This window comes from Lichenostomus cassidix, chromosome 11 (assembly GCF_008360975.1).
Source record: "Lichenostomus cassidix isolate B80296 chromosome 11, HeHo_3.0, whole genome shotgun sequence".
In the NCBI taxonomy this organism is placed as follows: Eukaryota; Metazoa; Chordata; class Aves; order Passeriformes; family Meliphagidae; genus Lichenostomus; species Lichenostomus cassidix.
The window spans coordinates 750,707-775,175 of NC_139492.1; the positions used below are offsets into that span (position 1 = coordinate 750,707).

The window sequence follows — 24,469 nt, forward strand, 5'->3', positions numbered from 1 at the left end:
TTATGCTGTCAACTATTGTTACTGATTGTTAATAGCATTAATATTTCCATCACTTAATTTATTTCATTAATCCCATTCAGGTTTACCATTCCCAGCATATGAACTGTAAATAGCAATAATAATGCCATCAAGGTTAATATCAGTGATGCTGAAGGGTATTATGTAAAACACAGGCTGTGAGCGGCAGCGAGACAGGCGCCTATAAAACCTGCCCGCGATAGCGGGGGGTGGGTTAAACAAAGGTCTCGCGCAGATTTACGGAATTGCGTTATCTTCTGGAAGAGGTGAAGATTTAATACCCAAAGCCTCCTTTAAATTTCCTGTAATGTTCCTTTCTATCCCCTGACTGTAAAAATACAGCCAGAGACATCCATAAGGAACGGCATTTTTAGCTTAAATTATTAAAAGTCTAATAGTGGTTTCAGTTTGCTTCTAAAAGCAAAAGCAATGGCAACAGACAGTTTGTCCCCTTTTAAATCCTGACATGCAGGTGCTGGTGTGACTCCAGGCAGTGCAAGGAAAAAGTCTGTAAGAGAGCACAGGACAAACAAAATTATGACTGTCCCCTGAAAGCCAAATGCTAGGTGGGAAGGGGGAGGCAGCAACTGGGGGACCCTGACAACTGACACACCCACTGTGCCGGCCGTGGGGAGGTTTCTGGACACTGTTCCCAAACAATTCCAGGACACTGCAAACCTAGGGTCGGCCTGAGCACAGCGCATGGTTGACCGAGACAAGCAGTGATCCCATCAGCACTACCATTCCTGCAGTATTCATTACCTCAAAAATAAAAATACTGCTACCTAAAGGCTTATCAGCAATTAAAAGGCCAGAATACCTTTACACAAATGATCATTCTCCCACCTGGAAGGCTCAAAGCCCCAAGGGGATGTGGGTCTTACAAGTTCATCACCATCATATCCAGGTAACCCAGCACGTCAGTGCCCCTTTTCCCATTGGGGCCAAAGCAGGGAAGCAGAGGGGAACCCCACAGGGACATCCTTGTTACAGACCCGGCAACCTCAGGAAATACTTGCTAATGTTGCTTTGGGAAAAAAGGGTATAAAAAGCACTGAAGAATGAGAATTTAAATCCTACAAGAATTCTGGGAGAATAAGGGTGCTGCTGGTAAGGAGACCACTGAAAACAGTGGCTGAGGGAAATGTGGGGAAAGGGCTCTGTTTGCCCCTCCAGGATGGATTTCTGCAGATGAAGAACACATTGGCTTTCTGCGTCCGGCCAGCAGGATTGAGTATTCACACCACTGGATTTGGGAGGAATTTGTAGAAGAGCCGGAGCTATAAAATACCTTTCTACTCCTTTTTGACGGCTGCTGCTGCTGAGGGCACAGGAGTCTGCCAAGGCAGGGAATGGAAAAGGATATTTGCCATGGAGGACGGCTTCGTCCTGCGCTGGGAAGTGGCCCATCCACACAGACCCTCCTTTCTTTGTTACATCTGCCATGCCTTGAAGAATTAAATTAGATATACAAGGGGGAAAGAGAGAGGGAGAGATGGAGAGAGGGAGGGCAAGGGAGGGAGGGAGGCAGGGAGAGAGGGAGGGAGAGAGGGAGGGAGGGTGAGAGGAGAAAAAAGGCTCAGGCAGGAATATATTTCCTATGTCTGGATAAGGGGAAGGATTCGAGGTAATTGCTTGCTTTTCTCATTGTTCTCAGCTGCCAAGCAGAGATTCATAGAGTGTCTGCAAAGATCTCTCTCTTTTTTCTTTTCCTTCTAATTCTTCACCCCCCCTCCCGAGCCCCCATCTGTCCTGATCCCTATCCCGCCCCTTCCTCCTGCTTATTCCACCCTAGGAGGAAAAAAAAAAAGTAATTTGTCTGTTTTATTTATGATGCAATGAAGGTATGCTGAACGCATCGGGATAACCTGACACTGGTCAAACTATCTGTCAGCAAAGAAGAACTGCCTTCATACTCCAGCGAGTGCATAATTTAACCATTTCTCTCCCAGAGGCCAACGCCAGCCCATCCATTCGCAACACAAGGGTTTGTCACTGCTCCCTCCACGATCAAACGCAGGGCTGTTGGCAAAAACCAGCATTTGACATGTTTTCAATCAACCCTTTATCTTCTCATTTTCGCTAGTCATATACAGATTGTCTGCATGTAATAAAACTTCTCCTTGGAAAAATAGAAAATTATTTGAGATATTCAGATGAAAGCCAGGTCCCAAAACAAGATGGAACACACAAATCTGCCAGCTAGGAAACCAATTCAGAATGGATTTAGGACCCAGATAGAGCCAGACAATTGGATGCTGAGTATGGGGAAGAAATAGTAATGCCTCAGGTCTGAGAGAAGTACAGCTAATCCTTTCCTCCTGATGCACAGGGAGCAACAGCTTCAGCTCGGGAAGAAAATGCAACCCCATCCAGTGAGCAGGGTGAAAGGGAAACGGGAGCTAAAGGAGGGAGAAAGCCAGAGGGAAAAGAAGAAAATATTAGCAAATAATATTCTGAAAGATTTGAAATGTGAACCCAGAATAAAAAATAAAAAATAAATAAAATTTACTTCGCAAGGGTTGGGGTTTTTTTATTTTAAAAATCCCAACCAAACAAAAATAATCCGCACAAGCCCTGTTGAAATGGGATGGAGCAAAGAGGCATTACTAGTTTCATCCCACCATTATAAATCAACCCAAATATCTTTCCATGACTTCTGATACAGAGCAGGGGGGGCATGCACGACCATGCTGGCCAAGCTGGTGCCAAAGGGGCCATTTTCCAGCACAGACTGTGCTGGTGGTTCTCATCCCCACCAAGGGGACGGGGGGGATTCCCAGGCAGCTCCCTGTATCCCCACAGCTGTGCTGTGAGTGAAGGCAGCTCCTGGTATGAGACAGGAAAGGACTGGGCGAGTTTCAACAGATTTTTGATATCATCATAAATAATGGTGCTCAGGATTCAGCCCTGGCCACACATTCCCCCAGCGGGAAGTACTGCCAGGCAGGACTGCCTGAGCCCAGGGCTGAGCACACCCACAGCATTCTGATGTTTAATAAACGAAAGAAGAAAGTATAAAATAAATAAGAAGAGATTTTGCCCTCTAATGCGATGCATGCAACAGGGATCAGGGCAGAACTCCAGGAAATGAGGGCTTTGACGAATAGCTGCTGCTCAGGATCTTATTTATTCCTGATACACCCCAGCCCTCACCGCCGCAATCAGGAAAAGATTTTATGAATGGGAATATCTGTAGCAAGAGGGAATGGAACATGGAAGGGAGATAATAGGAAGGGTCAGGTGAAACCCAAGAGGCAGCTCCTGGGCTGGGCAGTGACACCACAGGACACCCTGGGGCCACTGTTTGGGGCCACTGTCTGGGCCCAGACGCCTCCTCCCGTGGCCCGGCTGCTCACACGGATCCATTTGGGAAGGAGGGATTGCAGATTTCAGTTATGAGTTTATTCTGCATCTCTGAGAAACCAGCAACTGGAATTCACATGTATTTTCCTTTGTGAGATTATTTAGGAGTCAATCCTTACAGCTATTTGTGCACTTACCTATCAATATACAGGTATGAAACACACATTAAGATAAAAACAAATATATTTGGCAAAACATACAAATAAAGACATAATTTTAATATGGGGAAGCAATTTTTAAAGGATGAGATTTTGTAGCAGATCTCTCAAAAACAGGCATATGCTGCTGTTTCTCCTGTCATTCAGGAAATCCCACATCCACACAAAAATGATGAACAATCATGTTTTTCACACAAATATTGCTCCCTAGTAATTAGTATATTTGGGAATAAAAGGAAGTACTTTTGATTTCCTTGTTCACTTGTATTTTTTTCACTAGGGAATGAAGAAATACCTTGAAATTACAAGCAGTCACACTCCTTTTCATTCACAACAATTTTAAATATTAAAATACAAGTAGAGGTCAACCCAGCAGGCACAGATTTTATTGTCAAATCTCAACTAAAATCAAGATTAGTTAAAACAATTTAATTTTGTTAAGAAAAGGTACAATGAGATGGAAATATTCTGTGCCTGTTTTTAACTTGTACCAATTTTTAAGGCTGAGTCCTAAACCTGCAAAGAGGACATTTCTATCTAGAACAGTTACATTAACGTAAGGCAGGAGCCCAAATAACATAATCCTAATTCCGAACAGGTTGGGTGACTTCCTCAAATCCACAGGTAAAACCTACTGAAATAAAATTCAGAGTCTTTTCAACCAACAAGCAACTGCAGTTGTGAACTCTGATTTTTGTTTGGGATTTGGAAGCATTCGCAATTTGTGTTTGTCAAACCAGCCGGGTTATTCCAGCGGGGAGATGGGATCAGCTTTCCGTCTGCCCCCGGTTCCTACAGAAATCTGACAACCCTCCTCCACAAGCACCTCGTTCAGTAACTGCTCTGCCATTTGGGGTTGCTTCTTTTTCACCTGACTTGGCTCCACAGAGCCCAAACCACACATTTAAAAATGGACTGGAATGTCCCAAAACAAAATTTGTTATTTACAATAATTCTCCCACCCCTCCTCCCCATAACGCTGAGCGCAGACACACTGATAGGAGGGAATTTACTCAAATCAGTAATATTTTAATCAGGGACTTAAAGCAAATGAAAATCATGTTTCAGAAAAATCATACATCATACACTATGTTTGTTAAAACATGTTTTGCAAAAAATCATTCTTGGTAAAATAAAAGAACTCACATTCCATTTCAAAATGATCAGTTTTTAAAAGAAAATTAGAAAATATTTGCAGATAAAAAAAGAACTCAAACAAAAAGACTAAACCAGGCAGCAAAAAGAAACTTTAAAAATAAATACACAGTTCTCATCATCAATGTAAAAATTCTCCAGAATATGGATTTCTGTGACATCCAGACCTACATTTTCAGAACTGGTTCTGAGGATATTTTTGTTTACATTCTCCTTTGCTGTAATAAAAGCAAATAATAAAATGCAAGAGCTATTTACTGGAACACATCCATGGGGGTTTTTCCACCTCAGATGAGTGACAGGCATAGACAGTGCCGGACCATTCCTACCCGGGTTTAAAATAACCCTAAACAATTTCTATAATCTGCTTTCAAGGGCAGCTTGTTGGTAACATGAGATTTTTTTCCACAAACTCCAGAATACTTAATTCCTAAACTGTTTTATCATTTGGCTGCTGAGTATTTATTTCTCAGAGATGCACTTCAGAGCCTCACACAGAAAGCTCCCGATACGTCCCTGGCTGAGCTCTTTGTAAGTCTGTCCCTTTCCCATATATAAGCGTGGAAGAAGCACATGGAATAAATGCTTCTTCCCAGCACTGTGACAGCCCACGCTTGGGGCTGCAAACCAAAAATAATTCCCTGTAGTTGCCCCACTCTGTTGGCTTTTCCCTTTTTGGGATGGTGCTTTAATTAAGGATTTTGCATCTCTCATCTCCATTTCTATTAAATTTTAACCCAGACACGCAGCCTTTCCTTTTTCCACCCCTTTTATGATTCCCATTACTGTAGCCCCTGGCCCCCCACATCCCTCCAGCCTCTCGCTCCCCACATTGGATTTTTTCCTCCTTAAATCTCGGACTCTTCCCGCTGGCCTCGTGCACTACCAGGGAATCATTTGCCTTCATAATTTACATTTTTTTTCTCTCCATCTCTCAGGGTTTGGCAGGGGATGCTGCGGGACGCAGCCTCGCTGTGGGTGCTGTTCGTGGATGGCGAGTGCCCTCTGCAGGAAAACACCCCCAGCCAGGATAAACCCTTGGAAATCGTGGAAAACAGGAGCAAAGAACTCCTGCTTGATTATGATTTTTACTCATTTTGTTCTTACACAAGACCATCAGCACTGCTGGTCCCTGAGCTGAACTTTACCAAGCTACTCCATCCCTCCCAGCCCCACGGCCATATCCCAGCCCATTCGATATGGAACTAGATGCAAGAAATGAAAGGGTTTTCCTTTCTCAGGTAATGTTTTCTGGCAGTCTCTAAAATCTCAGCCACATAATTTCAGAGCACAGACACCAGGATTCCTCCTTTTGCTGCAGCAAAGCTGTGCAGGATGGAATTTTTATTTGTTTTTCCGCAAAAATAAGCTCTTTAGGAAATTCCAAATCAAATCCTGGTTAGACACCTGTCCAGAATGACAGCCTTTGCTGTGTGTGCCCTTCTCACTCTCCTTTTTAAACAGCAATCTCTGATTAGGTTTCATATATATATTGATAAAATCAATGCAAAACATTGGCCGGGAGAAAGCTCAAGTGGCAGATTGAAAACAAATAAAAAATAAAATAACAGTAGTAATTTTAAAAATGCAAGAAAGAGAGCACTTTTAAGGCAGGTCTCTAACCAGGGAGACCTTTAAAGCAGGGCAACCGAAAGGCCTCTTGAAAGCCTTTTAATCAAAGGCCAGGTCCCACACAGGGACCCCACTGCCATGGCCATCCCCAGCCATGACTCCAAGCCATGTGTCTTGTGGAAGAGGGTGGGATTAGGAAAAAACCCCTTCTCTAAAGGAAAAGCATTTTGAAAGACTTCATGAAACGTGAATTTACTCTTCCTTTCCAAGAGCTAATAATGCCTGTGCAGCACAATAGGCATTGCTCACCGTGCCACAGGCAGACTCCCAGGCTCCTTTCTCTGTCTCCCCCTTTTTTAAGGATATCACTTATGCAAACCTCACCCAATGCCTCTGCCTTGAGATTGTATATCAGAGCAGCAGGGGGGCTGATGAAGTGCTCATTTTTTTACATCAGTCTTATAAATTGCTCTCCCCATTAATTGTTTCCATGGAAACAATGCATTTGGCTTGGATGGGGATCCTGAAAAATTTTTAATGGGATTCTTAAAAATGTGCAGGAAGCGGGTGGTGGGTAGAGGAGGTTCTCTCAAACACCCTTAAAAGAGATCCAGCCTAAGTTCTACCAACGTGCTGTTAATTGCTTGTGGCCCAAAGCTGCCAAGCCTGGAGTCAGTTGAGGATCTGAAAACATTATTCAAATGACCAGGAAAAAAAAGCACCAAAAGGGCAACTACAGATTACGTGACAGCAGAGATGAGAATTTCCAAACACCTCCTGGCAAAACACAGCCATGAGACCATGACCAAATAACAATTCTTTAATGTCACAGCCTTAACTAATAATTTAAGCATGAGCAGTCCTTGATAACCCATCAGATCCTCCAGCGAACGCGGTGCTCCGCGCGGAACCGCTGCACTGACAGGGACAGCGGTAGTGACATGGCTGTGCGCACCCCACCTTCCCCTTCTCCACTCTTCCTGTGCCTGAGAGGATTTTTCTTCTAATTTTTTTTTTCCCCAGCAGGGAAAGTATTTGTATTACAGGGTATGAAACTAGTCCAACATGCAAGCTTATTTAATTTGGAAAATGTGTGGCTAAATGCCACTTGTTATGGGATTAGTTAACAGCTGCAAGTCTGCTACTGTGGAAAGAATTTTTTTCAAAGGAAAAAAAAAGAAAGAAAAGAATTTAACTGCAAGCTGCTATGAGCCATGTCCTAACATTCTGTGTGGATTTTCGAGTTCCATCGGGGCTCTCAGTGGCGCTGTCCTCACTCCACTGTCAGCTGAAGCCTCTACACTTACATTAGCTCTTCCTGAGTAGCCCCAAGTGTGAGCAGCAAGCCTGGAACCCAGCCCTGGAGCTGCCCGGCATGTTCGGGGGAGCCAGGCCAGCCCCACAGCATGATCAGCACCAGCAGCAGCTCTGGCCTGGCTCTGGCACCTCTGCCTCCAGTCACAGACACCCACAAGCATCAGGTTACTGGCAGCTCTCAAGTTATACCTCCAGCTAATCCCGCAGTGCAGACAGACTCTAAATTACTTGTTAAAAATCCTGTCCTCGTCCTGAGTGTCCTCTGGTGTCCTCCATCACTAAGTGCTGCTAATGAAGGAGCAGATCATCTTTAACACATCAGTCACACAAGCCAAACCCACCAGTCACTTTATTTTCCACGACCTCCCAGCATGACCAGAACAGATATTTCCATGCAGATGCCAAGAAGCAGGTTCCTAAATCATAACTTGCTCCTCCCCATTCGAAAGTGCTTCTAATTAGTATCCTGTTGCTGTCCTCTTTCCTGCTCAGGAGCACCTTATCTTAGAATTGTGGAATGCTTTGGGTTGGAAGGGACCTGAAAGCTCATCTCATTCCAACCCCCTGCCATGGGCAGGGACACCTTCCACTATCCCAGGCTGCTGCAATCCTCATTCACCCTGGCCTTGGACCAGGCATGGGGCAGCCACAGGTTCTCTGGAGCTGAGACCCTTTGTCAGCCTCAATGGTTTGGTATTAACAACAAATCTAGTGCTTGGTTCCAGGCTCAGGGAAGGACACGGAGCCACTGCAGGAGCTGAGAGGAGGAGTCACCTCCCAGAAAGAAGCTGTTGCAAATCCTTACCTTGGAGAGGCACGAGGAGGAAGATGGCTGGGAGGAGAGGAAATGCACTGCTGAGCACAGCAGAGACTGCTCAGAGCGTCGCTTTCCATTCCAGCCCCTGCATCTCACTGCTGCTCAACCTACAGCACAAGAGTCCAAAACAGTTTCATGGCAAAAGCCATAAGAAAGGAAATAAATCCATTTATCACCCTCTATGAAAGATATAACCCAAATTATCGTTGTAGAAGATGTATCCTAGTGGATCTACTGCTCTGGGGAGCAGGACAACTTTGTGCTTCTGGGCACAAAATGCTCAAGGCATCCCGGTGAGCCACAGCAGGGAGGGGGACAAAGGGATTGGTACCAAACCCCCAGAAAATTGCCTGTGCATACAGCTGTCTCAGATCTGTCATCTCTGAGCAGAAGCCAACGTGTGCTTCTCCCAAGGCTCTGGGTGGCTTTTCCCAGCCCTCGGACCTCTGGAAGTCCATCTCTCCACTTTAGTGCTTCTGATAGAAACTACACATGGAAGCTTCTTCAAGAACAACTCAACAAAGGTGCTTTGCAGGCTGTCCTTGGAGCAGAGGAGAGCCTGCACAAGGCCTGACGTCACCAAACCCCATGTACCCGCTCCAGCCAGGCTCTGCAGAACTGGTGCTATCTATCCTAGCTGAAATTTTGTTTCAATCCTGTATTTATTCCCATAATTTAGAAACAATATGAGGACAGTCACGCCACATGGCATGAAAATTCCCCTTTGGCTGTTTCTTTTGGATACCATAACTGGATTGCTTTTGTGTCACATGCACACAAATGATCACACTGCGCTGACACACACTGCACAATTACGTGGACATGGATGCTACGTGGCATTTTTCTGCTGGAAATGATACCCAGAAAGGGGGAGGACAGAGGTAATTGGACCAAGTTTCTCAAAATCACATTTCTGTTATACCAGTGCCAATTCCTTGGCCACAGCCTGAGCCAGTGTGCATCTGCTCAGCACAACCAAGACCTGACTGTGCAGAACAAACTTTTTCCTTGCTGAAGATCACCAAACCTGAGGTCACAGCCAGGTTCTTCTGTGGCTGCACACCCCTGGAAATGGAGCAAGTGCAGGACGATGGGGTGCAGTGGTTGCCCCGGCAGCGTGTGCAGGCAGAGGCTGCGCCTGCAGCTTTGTGCTCATCGGCCCCAAAGGACTTGAAATACTGGTGTGCACGTTGTGCTGAGACAAGGTACCAGCGGAGGGGCTGGGCAAGACCTTGGAAAGATCTTTAAAAAGCACTGGAGATAAAAGCTACACAAACACTATTTAAGTGTATCCATATCTCATTCATAGTGATGAGCAGCAAACCAGTGCAGGGTTCCTGGTACTTTACAGGGCTGTGTAAACTGGATTTGCCATTTCAGTTAACATATATAATCCCCCCCAATAAAATTTAAAATAAGTGGGGCATTGCAACTACTTTCAGGAGGCAAGACTCCCAAAGTTACATGTGAGTGCTCAAGCAAGCAGTTCCAGCCCTGTGTTCCTGGGTACATCTCCACACAGCACAGACAGGCAGAGCCCCTGTCCTGGAAAGAGCATCAGCACATCGAAACTTCAGGCACATCCCCAGCTCCACTGGGACCTGCATGCTGCAAATGCTACAAGTAGAAAGCAGCATGCAGAAGAAAGCTGTCATTTCCTTCATTTCCTTTATCTTAAAAGGGCCCATACTGGGTAAATTCTGTTTCTCACAACACTACAGCAAAATCTTAATTTTCTGGGATTCCTTTTTAAGAATGACAGAATAAAAATCCTTGTTTCCAAAGCTGGAGGTTTGCAGCCTCCCTTCCCCAGAGGGGCTGGTGAAGGTTTTTTCCATTCATCCACATTTAAAGCTGGGTCCACTTTAAGAGAAATAAGTGAGAAATGGGTTTTACCTTTTCAGAAATGAAAGGTATTTACCCTTACGACAGTAAAAGCTCTTTCAAACCTTGCTGATGCAGGGGAGTTAAGGGGAGGTTTACAAACATAAAGCTCCAGCCCTGCACACCCAGCCCTGCTCCTGCTTGGGTGTGGAGTTCAGTGAAATCAATATGATTTCTCACCAGCACAGTCACACATCAACAGTTCCTTATTTGCATCTTTTATCAATGCTAAAGCTGCTTTCAAGAAAAAAATATTCTTCAGAGCAAATTCAAAGTTTTCCCCAGTTTAAAAATTATTTAATAGAATCATGGAATGGTTTGGATAGGAAGGGACCCGAAAGCTCATCTCATTCCACCCCCTGCCATGGGCAGGGACAAGTTGCTCCTCTCCAACCTGGCCTTGGACGCTTAGAGGGATGGGGCAGCCACAGCTTCTCTGGGCAACCTCTGCCAGGGCTTCATCACCTTCACAGAGAAGAATTTCTTCCCAATATCTCACCTAACCCTGCCCTCTGGCAGTGGGAAGCCATCCTCCCTTGTACCAAATTCCTCTTCAGCTCTCCTGGCACCCCTTTAGGCACTGGAAGGGGCTCTAAGCTCTTCCTGAAGCGTTCTCTTCTCCAAGCTGAACAATCACAATTCCTTCAGCCTTTCCTCAGAAGGGAGGTTTCCAACCCTCTAAATCATCTTGGTGACCCTCTTTTCTCCCACCTCATGAAGCCACAAAAAGCAAATCCCAACTGCTCACCAGAAAAAACAAGAGCTATTTGCTAGAGCCCTGATAATGTTTAAAAATATATAGTCAAACATCATGCTAAGTGGAAGCCTGATAAAGTAAAGTCCATCTCTTACACTAACGTTCAAGGTAAAATTAATAATTAATTAGTAAAGCCAGGACATGGAATGATTGCTATCAATATTTTAATACTTTTACTTCTAATTTCATTCTCCCTCTGTATTCTGCTGCTGGAAAAGCAGGAGAGCTGCATGCGTACTTTCAATGCAGCCCCTGCCTCGGGGCCAGGGCTGGAGGAGCAATGTCACCCACAAGTGTGTCCCAAATGTCCCTGCTGTCAGAACCCAAATCCAGTGTCCACACTTGGTTACATGCGTCCGGCATAGCGTGCTCTGGCCTTCCATGGCATCAGCTCCAAGCCAGAGCCACCCCCATGGAGCCAGCAGGCAAAACTAAGAGGGGTTTGATGAAGGTAAGCAAAATGCAACCGAAAACTTCCCCAAGAATTATAAATATCTATTCCCTCTCCTGCAACAGAGCAAGCAAAACTTTGGCACAAGAGGAAAACTGCTGGGAAAGTTGTGAGCTCAATCCAGGTGGGTGCCAGAGCCCAGGAGCAAGAAGCAGGCAGGTGGGTGAAGGAAGGGAGGTGAGGGATGCCCTCACTACTAGAAGGCAAAGTGCGTCCTGCCTGCTTTATTTACTCTTTATTAGTCTAATGAGGCTGTTTCCTGGGAGTTTAATTACCATAATAGAGACAATTCCTTTCTTAACCCTCTTTACAGCCTGGAAGAGAAAGAGCCTCTGACAGGGGAATGTGGAAAACACGAGCCGCCCACAGCAACGCCGTCTTTTCATCAGCCCGAGCAGAACCCCGACACCTCGGGCACGTGGCCACAAACCTCGCCGTGGGGGGGTCCCTGCTGGGCTCCACCGCCCACCCTCGCCCAGCGCCCTGTGAGTGGCTGAGCTGGATGGCAGTGCTGCAGAGCTCTGCTGCAGAAAAATTAAGAGCACATGATTAATGCTACATAAAATGTGTGGGTTCCCAGGCCTTTGAAATCGTACCTCTTCATCATTTCCATTTACAGTTTACTAATGAAATTAGATATGGTAAAGGGTTTCTTTCTTTCTTTTTTTCCCTTAAATTGACTGTATATTTTCTTAGAGTTAACATATTTTCCATTCCGTATTCAGCAAGAAATCAGAAAATTAAATGTGAGGAGTTTTTTTTCTGGTGCTGCTAAGAGATATTTCCATGGTGTCGCCATAATACATACAGCGATTTACTGTCTTATACATACATGTCTGTTACTCTGCACAACAGATACAACAGATCAGATTAGAATAAGGCAAAGAGGCAGCAAGGATGAAAAGCACCACATCTAAGAGGAGAAAACACACAGGCTCTGAAAAGCCACAGCAGAGTTGTGCTCACCCAACCACAAGGCTCACCCAGCCCACTTCACCCTCTGCTAAATAATCCAGACAACATGCTGCAAAAGCAATTGCTAAACCCAGAATAAACGTGTGCCAGAGTCAAAAAAAAAAAAAACCCAAAAAAAAAAAAAAACAAAAAACCTTCATCTAAATTTTCTATCCAGCCTCTCAGAAGGGATAAGGCACAACGTCCTCTTTCCTGGGCTCCACAGTGTTGATGACAGGACACCATTGAAACATCACTGTAAGGTCACACTCAAATTAAATGAGGCCAGAGACAAAAATCATATTGCTGTGACACATGCACTGTGTCCAGGTGAGTTACATCTGCGCTGTGTCCAGGTGCGTTACACACACGCACCATGCCCAGGCAAGTTAAACACGTGCCACAGGTGTGTTACACGCATGCTGTGCCCACTGCAGCCCCGGCTCAGTCCCTCCCAGGACAGCTCTCCGGCATTGCCAGCCTCTGGGACCACTCACTGAGCACTGTCCAGGGACCATCGGGAGGGAATTCTCAGATCCTACTCTTTAAAAACACAAGGAGGAAGGGGTGTTTACACAGCTGTCACCTTAACACTGGAACTCTAAAATGCAGGTGAAACAAAGTAACTAAAGGCATTTTCCCCGATGGTTCTGATCACAGAACTGCCCCAAAAGCAAAGGGATTTGGGAGTCTCGCATTCCAGCGCTGCATGTTTAGATGAATGCTATCTTTTCTGCAGTGCAGTTTGAAGGTTTGGGCTTGGCAGCAAGAAACTGAACTCTCACTAAAATTCATCCATGGATATTCCCTTTGAACGCTTCCTGGATGGTTATTTTCACTAACATTGTGTTTATTAGCAGAACAGAGGAAGGACTGTAAAGCAGGAGCATAGGAGAGTTTGATTTCCAGGCAGTGATGAATGGCGGGGGAGGCCAGGTCACCCGGCTGCAACATCAAAGGGGCGACTGAACCAGCAGCACACTTGAAGTTAGTTAAAATGCCATCACCGTTTTCTGAGTTTTGCTTTTTCCTTACATTTGAAGAAATTATATTCCCCAGCGCTGGCCTCAGCCATTATTTCCAGGTCTCTGATGATACCCAGGGCTCTATAAAGGCATTACCTGCTCATGTGCCAAGGAGGATTTGCCACATGGTTTAATTGTGATACAATGAGTTCCTCTCCTTGCCATGTAATTTAAAGAGCTTCAACAATGCGCTTTATGCACCTTCTCATAGGCCTGCCCCATCTTAAGGCACCAGGGTTAAACTGCTAAAGAATTTGTGTGGGTCTGGTTCCTTTCGGGCTAAAACTGGACAGATTCTTTCAGAGCTCTGCCCTTCTTTTCTGTCAACAGGGAGTGAGGAACCAGATGCTCTTGGGGCAACACATGGCAAGACCGACAATTCCTAAAGCCTTGGAGCTGAACCAGACACAGGCTAAAGAAATAAAGTCGTGTACTAAGTGCACACTTACAGTTAGCAAAGCTAAAAGCAGTCTCAAACAGACTAGTAAGCACAAGATATCCCAGACTGCTTTGGGTTGAAAAGGACCTTAAAGCTCATCCAGGGCAACCCCCTGCCATGGGCAGGGACACCTTCCACGATCCCAGATTGCTCCAAGCCCTGTCCAACCTGGCCTTGGACACTGCCAGCGATCCAGGGGCAGCCACAGCTTCTCTGGGCAGCCTGTGCCACAGCCTCAGCACCCTCACAGGGAATAATTCCTTCCCAATATCCCAACTAACCGTGCCCTCTAAATATGTGCATTCAATATACTGAAATAATATGTGCATTGAATGAACCAAATCCTCAGTCAAGCCTTAGTAAGGGTGGGTCGAACACAGAGAAACATGTGGTAAATCGCACACACCTGCTGCAGGTCTCTCCTGCGGGCTGCCCCGACACTGACTCCTCCATCAGCCACCGATCAGCGCGGCTTTGGCTTTCCCCGGCGTGTCGTTCCTGCAGAAGTTCTCCTTCCCTGGAGAAACGGACTGTCCTTAACGTGTCCATCCATTGCGTCATTACTTTTTGACAGCAAACGTCGGTGATATTTGTAACTAACCGGCTCTCGTCGGAGCCACGTTCCCGCCGCACCGAGCCCGCTCCAGCACCGGCGGCTCAGAGCCAGCGCGTGCCCCCTCACAGAGCCCAGCGCGTGCCCCCTCACAGAGCCAGCGCGTGCCCCCTCACAGAGCCCAGCGCGTGCCCCCTCAGAGCCCAGCGCGTGCCCCCTCACAGAGCCCAGCGCGTGCCCCCTCAGAGCCCAGCGCGTGCCCCCTCACAGAGCCCAGCGCGTGCCCCCTCACAGAGCCCAGCGCGTGCCCCCTCAGAGAGGCAGCGCGTGCCCCCTCAGAGCCCAGCGCGTGCCCCCTCAGAGCCCAGCGCGTGCCCCCTCAGAGAGGCAGCGCGTGCCCCCTCACAGAGCCCAGCGCGTGCCCCCTCAGAGCCCAGCGCGTGCCCCCTCAGAGAGGCAGCGCGTGCCCCCTCACAGAGCCCAGCGCGTGCCCCCTCAGAGAGGCAGCGCGTGCCCCCTCACAGCCCAGCGCGTGCCCCCTCACAGCCCTGCACGTGCCCGCGGTGTGCGCTGGCGCGGGTGCACCAGGGGGCAACCTCGGCCCGGGAAGCGGCGCGGACGGACCGGGCCAAACCCGGGTGGAACAACAGGGAATAAATAAACAAGCACACAGTAATTACACTCATCCCCCGTGCCGACCCCGCAGCGGGAACGCCCCGGGGGTGAGTGTGCAAACAGGCACGGCTGAGCCCGGGCGGACCGAGGGGAGCACTGATGCCCTGGGGCTGTGGGGACACGTGTGATACTCGTGTGATACTCGTGTGATACTCCTGTAACGCCTCAGGGAACGAGGGCAGGGAGGAAGCGAGGCCGGGCTCGACTCTCTCCCTAATAAATTTTCTCTACTTTTCATACATTGTCAGTATTAGGAAGAAATAAAGAAACAAGTTATTAAAACCCAACCTCCCATAAAAAAGCTCTGAGAATAACAAAATCCCAGACGTTGGGGTTGGAAGGGACTTGAAAGCCCATCTCATCCACTCTTGGAAGGCCAGAGACACTTTCCACTATCCCAGGCTGCTCCTCTCCAGCCTGGCCTTGGACACTTTCAGGGATCCAGGGGCACCACAGCTTCTCTGGGCAGCCTGTGCCAGGGCCTCCCCACCCTCACAGGGAATGATTCCTTCCCAATATCCCATCTCTCCTTGCCCTCTGGCACTGGGAAGCCATTCCCCCTGGTTCTGTCACTCCAGGCCCTTGTCAGAAGTCCTCTCCAGCTCTCCTGGAGCTCCTTCAGGTACTGGAAGGAGCTTTAAGGTCTCCCTGGAGCCTTCTCCTCTCCAAGTCAGTGCCTCACCCCCCAGAGACTAGGCTGGATTCCCCCGAGTGCTCCACTTCATGGCAGGTTCCAGAGCATGGCCAGTACATCACAGGGATACTGAGTCCCTGTGGATCAGCAGCTTCCATGGATCACAAGGAGAACACAAAGTCTAGAAGACGTGCCCAGGCCGTGGTGTAATGCTGGACATTCCTGCGCGTCAGGCTTTCCTAAATTATCTCCTGGGTAAACAACCTAAAAGCAGCCTCTGTGCTCTGACGTGCACCGGCTTGTTTCCCTGGGCATTTTGCCCGTGTGAAGAACCCGGGCCTTTGTCCCAGATTTTTATCTGAAGAATTACATATATTTGTCCAGCCTGACCCAGGACTGCCAGGGCCTAGCCCTGCCCCTGCAGCCAGACCTTCCCCCTTTCTCCTCCCTCTCTGCAGTGACAACAAATCCATCGCCACCCTGTTCACCCAGCATTATCTTATCAAACAGAGAGGGGGGATAATATTGATCCTTTTCTCCAATTTTAAAAAGAGGGTGAGGGGAAAAAAAGAAAAAACCCAAGAAGGGGAAAGCAGACAAAGAGAGGCGAAATCAAACCCCTGAGCAACAAAGGAGGAAAACCAGGTGGAAGACGGGAATTGTTTTCTGAAGGCCAGCTAAGTGGAGAATTGAAACGAGGGAGGCTCTGTGAGAGGACCAGGGGATGAAAGGGAGCGAGGGTAAGAAACACAAGGGCTATATAAGTCTGAAAATGGCTAGAAAGAACAAGGAGAGAGGAGACAAGAATGGAAACCTCTGATGTTGGCAGGAAATGTTGTGATTCTAAAGATGAAACAACTTGTGGGGAAGGAAATTGGGGAAAAAAATACCCCTGTGTATTTCCTAGGGTGAACTCAAGCAGTAAATGAACCGCAGCAGAGGCGGCTGCCGGACAGCACTGGGCAGAATGTGGCTGTGCAGCGTCCTCTGAAGGAGAATTCAGTGTTAGGAAATTACATCCCTTCACAAGGCCAGGAGTTTTCCAAGCCTGCTCCAGCTGCAGCTGCTGATGTGGCTTAAAAATCCAAGCAGGAGGCCCATCCCCTGTGGCAAGGCTATATATTCTATCGCCATAAGATTATGGCCATGAGGGGAATAAGGAGAGATGGGGCAGGAGAGATCCTTAAAACTGCCAGACTCATCTGAGACGAGTTATAAGGGACATATGCAGAGTCCAGGAAGAGAAACCCGATGGCTTTCTTACTTATCTAGGAAATGATTACAGAAATGTTTATCCTGTGTATTTTCACTGCCCCCTGGATGTTGGGGGCTCTAATTCCTTTGGAAGGGTGCCAGCGTGTTAGGAAAAAAATGCTGGGGAGAGGGAAGGAATAGGTTTACTAGAAAAAAAACTGCATTCCTTCCAACCTTTCTGCAGCTTCTTAAAAACATACAAAAAACCTCCTTCAAGCTGCTCAGTGCCATACCAATTTCCTGTGTAGACCTGGATATTAGTATATGCTTTTCTGTGTCTCCGAAGTTTCCCAAGTTACCTAATGCATGCTCAGCATGGAGCATTTTTAAATGAGTTAGTCTTTATTGAATTATGATTTCCAGCAGTCACTAATAACAAAATTCAAATTGCTCCAGCAGATGAGGATTTGAAGAATGCTGAGAAGAAACTGAGTTTTTAAGAGACTCTAGAAGAGCCACCCACTGCTTGTGTATAGTAACCGTGAGCCTCTCGATAGAATACTTCAAATAGTTAATTAGATTTGCTAAAAAAATAATAAAAAATCAGTCATTAGGCGTTCCCACTCTGGAGACACTGGATAAAGGCTGTTACTGGCACACCTACGGCTCTGGCAAAAGTGAAGCTAAAAATAGGGGGGGTTTAAATAAAGTTTCAGGTTTTCCTCACACTATCCCTGCAGTGGGCACGATGCAATTAGCAACACATCTAAAGGAGAAAGAGGAACTTTTATTCCATTAGGACTTCTTTTTTACCTCGGGAATTTCTTCAGGCTGCTAAAGAGGCATTTTTCTAGCAAGGAATAATAGGGAGGCTTGGAGACCATCCACAGCACGTGGAGCTGGGAACTGCAGCTCACCTGCAAACTGAATTTGCTCTATTTTGTTAACCATTTATTTTGTCTTTACTGGCTGTTCAAAGGGAAGTGTGATAATCCCACTGTTCCTCACTCGCTCAGCAGGGAGTTTAATCTAATAAAGCTATTACAGCCGAATGGATTAAAGCAACGTGAAGCATTAGTAATTTGAGGAGCAGTTAAAGAATGTTAACGCTGAGCCTCCGCGCGGATTCTTCTCCAAACACGATCCCAGAGATGAAAGCAGAACTGCTACTCAATATGTCATTTTTCAGGCACAAAATTTAATTCTTTCAGCCTCCTCATCCAGATGTTTATAGTGAGGAGCAAGAGGCTGCCCATTACTGAACAACTGCTGAAACCAAGGGCTGACCAGAATGGGCAGGCTTTCACTCACCCTAGTTTTGATTAATCCTTCTGTTACAATAATATCTTTTTTAGAAAGAGAGATTCGTGACCAAAGTCATCTGATATGGTGTATTAGGATGAGCTGCAGTATTAAAAGCTGAGGGGCTTAATAATGTTCCCTGTCTGGCCCCCTTGCTGCAGCAGATGTGGAGCATCACTGCTAGGAGAGCTGAGAGCCACAGCATGGCCAGGGAGGGATGGGATGGAGGGATGCATGGCTGGATGCATGGATGGATCCATCCTCTTCTGATCTTCTTTACTGTATTTCTCAGGAAAAAAAACAGCTCCATGCTGACATATGCATCAATACAAAGCAGCAAGATAATTTCTAGGAAATTCAGGGGGAAACTTGGAAACTGGACTTGAAGCATGAAAGTAGCTGGCAGCTTAACTATGAAAAAATCTATTGTCTCTACATGATGCAAGTTCCTCCACTTAATTCAGTCACTGGTTAATTTGTTTCTTTGTTTAATATGATAGAAACCCCAGGGATCGAATCATTCATAATAAAATTATATTAGTACTTTATTTTTGTCATTTCTGATTGCTCTGAGCAAGCATTATTGAATAGTTTGATCGTGGGATACAGAAAGTTACCATTTAATTAATATGAAAGGTGCCTAAATTTTGAATAATATTGAACAAAAAAGCCTTAGGAGGTGGCAGGAGACTCAATGTGTTATTAACTCTCTTGCTTTCTGTGCCATGTTGGCTGTCAGCTTTGGGTGCATTTCAAGTTAGGGATTAAATCTCTAAAGCCTGGAGTTGCTCACAATGTTGTGGTCAGCACACAACAGCTGTGGTGACACGATGGACAAGAAGAGGATGGGTGCAGGTGTGGGTGGGTGCCAGGGGCTGGCTGCTGCCCCTCGGGGCTCTTGGGTTTAGGGATCACTCATCAGTGATAACCAACTGTCAACGGGATGAGCTCAGGAACCATCAGCTTGTTATTGACACTTTGACAATAACCACCAACACTGGGGCCACATATTCACACAGAAAGAGTGACACAAAAAATGGGGGTAAATATCTTTTAAAGTGAAATCGGCAGACTTCACCTGCCTGACACTACCATAAGGCAAAAAGAAATTTGAGGAATTAAAGGTGCTCTGGGAGATCCGCAAGCAAATAAAAACCAAAAAACCAAAAAACTCATGTGAAAGCAGGGATGAGTAAAGCCTGCTCTATAGAACCTTTAGCCAGGAAGTTTCAAAGTATCCCTGAATCTGTGCCCACCTTTTAGCACTCCAATAGTGGGAAGCTTTGTGGGACACCCTGGCCAAGTCACCCTTGGCAAAAGGTAAGCTTATGCTCTTTAATATGGTTGGTACAAAAGGTAACGGCTAATTAGCACAGGAGAGGATGGTGAGGAAAGAGGGGAATTGGCAACACGACTGGCAATGAAAATCAATGTTAATAAGCAGAAGGAAATGTATACTAGAGGCAAAAACTAATGTGTTTATAGACTCAATGATATCCCAGATTACAGGGTCAAAACAAAACACGTTTTTGTAACGCATCCTGTTGGAATGGATGTCACTGCAGGCACCAACACAGCCAGGTTAAATCAGCAAGATTTACTAATTAACTCTAATAAGTTTAGAAGGATATTAAACCTTGTACCCCAGGGTTTCTGTCAGACTTTTACTACTGGAGGAAAGGAAGAGAAACATTTTGGGGTGGGATTGCACAACATCAGTGTCCTCTGAGGTTCTTGGGTTTTCCCCTAGAAGATGCAAGAACCATTACAGCCAGGGATGAGGGTGAACCAGCAGAACAAAACAGACTCTGCTTTACCTCAGCACCAAGTCACATTAGTTGGAAATCCCAGAGTCTCTGATTCAATTTGGGAGCTGCAGTGGCGTCCCCAGCAACACAACTCATCCATCTTATACTGTTTATGCTGCTGAGCCTCTTTGTGGCTTACAAACCACCCAGCTCAGCTCTGCAGCTTTCATCTGGCTGTGCACACTGCCCAGGATTACACCACACAGAAATTTTTAGGGAGCCTATATCCTTCTACTGTTATGTCTTTAAAAATGAGACTTTCTACACACACATCCAGATATTGTGATTTGATGTTCCCACAGAAAACTCAATTTTCTCCCCACAGGAAAAGGCCACTGAATGTATTTATAAAGGCATTAGAGCTCATTCTGCTGGCTTCTGTAAAGACTGCACATATTCCTGTTTAATATAATAATTTCAAATGCAAATTATTTGGTCTTCGTTGATGTGGCCACAGAGTGGGAGCTGGGATGGGGAGCAGCGATGGGGAGCAGTCTGAGAAGTTTGCATAAGTTTCTCTCTGTCATCACTATTTCCAACACGCAAAAGCTTTTTCATTGGTGGGAGTAATTGAATGAATGTGCAGGTTATATCTAATCAACTCGATCCTCATTTTCAGGTTTTAAGCAGCTTGCCACTACACTGGCCAACAAGCATAGGGTGTTGCCATTCTCCAAGTTTCCTACCAGATACAGAAATGGTGTTTGTTATCAATCAGCTCCCTAAAGAGAGGGTTACAGCTTTAATAGTTTTTCATTTCCAAATGCAGCTGAAGCATTTTAGAAAGTCCCAGGTGTTCATTACCCATCACTGCCCAATGGCCATGGATGTCTGCTCTTCCCAGACCCTCTTTAACCCTGATCTGCACACAGAAGGTACTGGAATGGCACCATGAGAAAACCCAGGACAAGCTGGGCCGTTTAATACTTCTCTTGGGACAGTTTATCCAGTACTCCCAGTAGATTAAACAGGAGCACCACCAAGCTGAGTTCCTTTGCTGACCCTGGCATTCCCACAGCCTGCCTGCAGCACCCTCGCACTGTCAGCATCCACAGAGAGCCTCAGGAGAGCCCACAGCAGTGCTGGATAACTTACCAAGGCACATCTTCTGCCAGCTCCTAGCACTTGAGAGCTTGGTTACTTCCTGAAGCATGAGATTTGGATGCCTTGGGATGTTCATTTAATGTATTTGGGAGCACTTCAGTTATTCCTCCCAACACCTCAACTTTCTTGCTTTGCTGAAATGTTTGGCTCCAAAGCACTTTAGGACACATTGTCCCTCGGCAAAGAGGGAAGGCGAGAAAACAGCTGGGGCCAGTTCCCTTCCCTCCTCCCCTGAGACCTCCAGCATCATCCAGCAGAGTGTGGAGTCAGCCGTGTGCTAATTCTGCACTTACTGCTGGCTCATTTAATCACTCCATTCCCAGCTCTGTTACCAGAAGTGTGTTCAACCTTCCTGCTTGGCCTGGGTCCAGCGCCCACTCCGGCAACATTTGCTGGGGTGTCCCGGCAGGAATGCCAGCAGGCAGAGCCTTGCTGAGCCAGCAGGGACCGAGAGGGAGCCCAGAATGATGTCCTGCTGGGCTACCAGGGGTGGCCGTGGGGTCCCAGAGCAGCAGGTGGCCAGCGGAGAGCAGGGTCGGGTTGGCTGCTCACAGCACTGGGTGTCCCTGAGCTGGGCAGGGGCTCTGCTCCAGCACATTCAGCAGCCCAGCACTAGCTCCTATGGCTCTCTTTGGGCCTGGAGTGGGCAGAACAGCTCAGCCTCCCAGCTCCAGCAGTAGCAGGAACTTTGTCTTTGGGCTGTGCTTTGTAGGGTGATCATTTAATACAGGACCATGGGAAGAACCCACTTGAGTGCACAACAGGCACTGAGAATAAACCTGCCAAGTGTTTCGCCCTTTGCACTTTCTTCTGCTCCAGTGTTACCTACAATCCCCCACGGGAAGCAAATGCCTTGATCTTATCAAAGCATTTCTTTTACCTCCTTCATCAGCTTCTGTAGCTTCTGTAGTTGTGCATTACTTGTTTGGCAAGTCCCCATTGCAGCTTGAACAAGTGCAAAACCAAAACCAACCAAGAAGCACCTGCTTGGAAAATAAACAGAAACTGATTCTGTTTGTACAACTTTTTTTCTTTGTTTTGTAAGATATTCATAACTATCCTCCTTGCAGGTCCAGTGAATAGTTCTTTTTCTTAAAATTAAAATAATCAATGTTTTTAATGCCTGTCAAGACTTTGCAAGCACAGAATGCTGGAGGCTATAAAGGACAAAAAATAAGTCTACTGCTGAAAACATATATTATAACTGGTCCCTTAAACCCTGGTGTGGGATCCTTTTATCATTCCTTCATTCCAAGGTTAGTAGGTTATTAACCTGTATCCTGAGGGAGAAAAGATGCACATCAATTATATCAATTGAATAGACAAATGAAAATCAAATTAAAAATTTAACATGTGCCCCCATAATTACAATACAGAGCTACTACGAGGAATTTCAGCTGAGGAATGAAATGGAGAAATGCTTCCCAAGTGCAATTTATAGGAGCAGGAAAAGTAGCCAGAAACAAAAAGCCTACTGAAACTAAAGCCCATACAGGAGAAAAATTATTTTCTAAATCTGCCACCCACTGAGAACTTTTGATTGCAATTTTAGACTAGGATGCAAAAATATTTAGTTCATTTAAGCAATTAACTCTGTTTATACCGCGTAATTATACGTATTAACATTGGCATATAGAAGTGATTAAATAAACAATCACAACGCTTCAGCCTTTCCTGATATTTACACATCCCAAGAAGTTCCAGCCTCATGAAGCTTCCAGCTGGCAAAGTCCTTCTGGGAACACGGGATGCACAAGGGGCTCCTGGTCACAGGCTGTCCCCTTGCATGGCTGCCAAGGGACCACTAGGGACCACTAGTGTGGGAAAGGCAAAGGCACAGTCAGCTCCTTCCAGGATCTCCAGGGGATGGCAGAGGAAAGAGAGGAGCTGGACAAGGTAAAGCACCTGGAGGAGGACAGGCAGGTGTTGGAGGTAGCTGTGCTGAGGCAGAACCTGCATGTTCATAACACACCATCAAAGACAGCCTTTACCCAGCATTTCCAGGGCCTAAGGATAACAGCGGGATACAGGCTCAACAGCTGCTTTAAAATGCTAAAAGAGACGTTTTGAGGTTGCAGAAAAACTCTGCAGAAGCTGCAGCAATCAAGTTCTCCAGGCCTCCCATGGGGGCAGCCAGACCCTTCCCTTTTGGGGAGCAGGCCTGGCCAAGCCCCCTGAGCCACCTCTGCTCCCAGCCCTGTGCCATCCAGCCAGAAACACCCTGATACCCACAGCTCCCAAACACCTCAACAGCAGAGCTGGGGGACAAGCTGGAGGCTCTGCTCCGCTCTGCACATCTGCCTGTAACTTCAGCACTCCATCACTTGTGGCTGAGGCCAATTCCTCAGAAATAAACAGGGAACAAAGGCGGCGCTGCACCGGAGCAGTGCCATTTTAATGCTATTTCTGTCTGTATAAAATCTTCTGTAATTTGTTTACGACTACCAGATTCAACAATAGTGTGCAAATGCAAACCCACTTATGTTAATGTCCTCTCTCGCTCTCTTTCGCAGATCAGATTCTGAATAAAAATTAGGTAAATACTGTGTTTGAAAATATATAAGATGAGAACTAGTTGGGGAGGGAGCAAGAGAACCTTCAAACGCACGGTCCTATCAACCACATTATTTTTTTTTACTTAATAACTTAAGTGTACTGTTAGTGAAATTACAACCTGCTTGTGACACAATAAATTTACAACAAAACTCATTCCATAAATTATTCAATTCACTGACTCCAACGATGCTGGGAAATATCACCATGAGCAGATGATTAGCATGTGAAAGGAAAGCCATCTCCAGCCTGAAACAATCACTGTCACACCTCCATTTGAAGATGCCTGGTGGAGTTTTGTAAAATTACCATTAGGAATACACATTTAAGGCTTTGTAGTTTCTATAAAAGCGTTAAGTATTTGATTTACATTAGATTCATTTGTTCTTTCTTCAACTGTCTCTTTTTCCTACAAACCATAACCGTTTGGATAAATGCTGGCTCAATCAAGTGTGCATTAAAACAAAAGAATTTAAGTTCAATAAAAGTGATTAATCAGAACTGGAAGCCAACCTTCCCCCTCCCTCCTCTTCCCAGGCCACAGGATTGCTGCAGCAGGAGAAATGGGCTTCTTTGGGAGCCTGGAGGACTAAATAGTCTTGTCCCACATGGACATACATTCCTGGAGGGATAACCCAGGCCTGGACCATCAGTGTGGAGCTGGTGGATCGAATGCCAAGTCCTCCTCAGCAGTGGGAAGGACAGAAAGTTGGGGATGAAGAAACATTTCCAA

The 24,469-nt window shown here is 46.2% G+C and overlaps 1 protein-coding gene across 5 annotated transcripts in view; it reads right to left on the reverse strand.

The window, feature by feature from the left end:
• ZFHX3 (zinc finger homeobox 3) overlaps positions 1-24,469 on the reverse strand; it is a 480,743-nt gene that overhangs the window by 418,730 nt on the left and 37,544 nt on the right. For 4 of the 5 annotated variants that reach the window (XM_085071268.1, XM_085071270.1, XM_085071269.1 and 1 more), the window contains exon 1: positions 14,320-14,471. The exons of the other annotated variant lie outside the window; for it this stretch is intronic. The gene's annotated coding sequence lies outside the window, so the exon portion shown is untranslated. Of the gene's footprint in view, positions 1-14,319; positions 14,472-24,469 lie in introns of those variants that run through there. 5 annotated transcript variants of the gene reach the window in all.